This window comes from Pteropus vampyrus, unplaced genomic scaffold, assembly GCF_000151845.1.
Source record: "Pteropus vampyrus isolate Shadow unplaced genomic scaffold, Pvam_2.0 Scaffold651, whole genome shotgun sequence".
NCBI lineage: Eukaryota > Metazoa > Chordata > Mammalia > Chiroptera > Pteropodidae > Pteropus > Pteropus vampyrus.
The window spans coordinates 237384-239745 of record NW_011889432.1 but is presented as its reverse complement, the minus strand read 5'-3'; positions in this window follow the sequence as shown (position 1 = coordinate 239745).

The following is a 2362-nucleotide window of genomic DNA, read 5'->3' as shown; positions in this document are numbered from 1 at the left end:
ATACATTCCTAGAAACATGCAAACTTCTGAGACTGAATCAAGAAGAAACAAAATCGGAACAGACTGATTTCTACTAATGAAATTGAATTGGTAATCAAAAAACTCCCAACATACAAATGTCCTGGACCAGATGGTTTCACAGGTTAATTTCACCAAACATTCAAAGAAGAATTAACACCTATCCTCAAAATATTTTGAAAAAAATTCAAGAGGAAGGAAGGCTCTCAAACTCATTTTATGAGGCCACCTTTACCCTGATTCTAAAACCAGCCAAAGACATTACAAAAAAAAGAGGAAAAGGCCGGTATCCCTGATGAATATAGATGCAAAGCTCTTCAACAAAATATTAGTTAACCAAATTCAGCAACACATTTTAAAGATCACATACCATGATCAAGTAGAATTTATTCCTAGAAGCCAAGGTTGATGCAATATCTGAACATAAATTAATATCATATACCACATAAACAAAATGAAAAATAAAAATCATATGATTGTATCAATAGATGCAGAAAAGGCATTTGACAAAATCCAGCATTGATTCATGATAAAATTCACAGCAATAGAGGGAACATACCTTAACATAATAAAGGCCATATATGACAAACCCACAGATAACATCGTACTGGATACTGAAAAGCTAAAATCATTTTCCTTCAGATCAGGAACCTGACAAGAATGTCTGCTTTCACCATGTTTATTCAACACTGTACCGGAAGTCCTAGGCACAGCAATCAGACAAGAAACAATAATAAAAAGGCATCTAAAAGACCCTGAATAGCCACAGTAATCTTGAGAAAGAACAAAGTTGGTGGTATCATGCTACCTGATATTAAACTATATTACAAGGCTATGGTTATCAAAACAGCATGATACCGGAAAAACCAAACCAAACGAAACAAAAACAAAACAAAAACAAAAAAAACAAACACGTAGATCAATGGAACAAAATTGAGAGTCCAGAAATAACCCGTGCATATATGATCGATTAATCTATGACAGAGGAGGCAAGAATATACAAATGGGGGCAAGAATATACGTTAGGGTAATGAAACTTCAAATAAAAAGTGTTTGGAAAACTGGACAGGTACATGCAAAAAAAATGAAACTAGACCTCTTTCTTGCACCATATACAATAAACTCAAAATGGAGTAAGGCCTTAAATGTAAGTTTTGAAACTATAAATCTCCTAGAAGAAAACATGGGCAGTAAATTCATTGGCATTGCTCTTAGTAATATTTTTTTTTAATATATGTCTCCTTGGGCAAAGGAAACAAAAGAAAAAGTAAATGGGACTACTTCAAACTATTTTCTTTTTATATACAGCAAAGGAAACCATCAGCAAAATTAAAAGATAACCTACTGAATGAAAAAATAATTGCCAATGATACATCTAATAAAGGATTAATATCCAAAATATATAAAGAGCTCTTACCACTTAACACCAAAAAAATGATCCAATTTAAAAATAGGCAGAGGAGCTGAATAAGTATTTCTCCAAAGAAGAAATCCAAAACACTAATTTGAGAAGATATACACATTCCTATGTTCATTGAAGCATTATTTGCAATAGCCAGGATATGGAAGCAACCCAAGTGTTCATTAATAAATGAATGGGTAAAGAAGTTGTGGTACATATATACAGTGGAATATTACTCAGCCATAAAAAGAATGAAATCTTGCCAGTTGTCACAACATGGATGGACCTAGAGGGTATTACGCTAAGTGAAAGAAGTCAGACAAAGACAAATCCCATATGATTTTACTTATGTGTGGAATTTAACAATGAAATAAACTAACAAACAAAATAGAAATAAACCCATAGATACAGAGAAGAAATTGATCGTTGCCAGATGAGTGGGATGTTGGGGGACTGGGTGAAAAAGTTGAAGGGATTAAGAAGTGAAACTGGCAATTAAAAAATAGTCACAAGGATGTAAAATACAGCATAGGGAATATAGTCAATAATATTGTAATAACTATGTATGGTGCCAGGTGAGTACTACATTTATTGAGGGGATTATTTCATAAATTATATAAATGTCTAACCACTATGCTATACATCTGAAATTAATATTACATTAAATGTCAACTGGAATTGAAAAATTTTTTTAAATGTGAAAAGGAAGGAAAAGTCACAGAGCAAGAGGATAATTTTCACAATGCATGTGGCAGCAAAGGGTAAGTATCCAGAATAAAGAATTTTAATAAGTAATTAATAAAAATACAAAAAAATGCACATATAATGTGAAAAGGCATTTCACTGAAAAAGAAACCAAAATTGCCAATAAATATATGAAAAAAATGTTCAATCTTACAATTACTAATGTGTTATAGTACTTAGTGTTTGCAGGTATGTGGA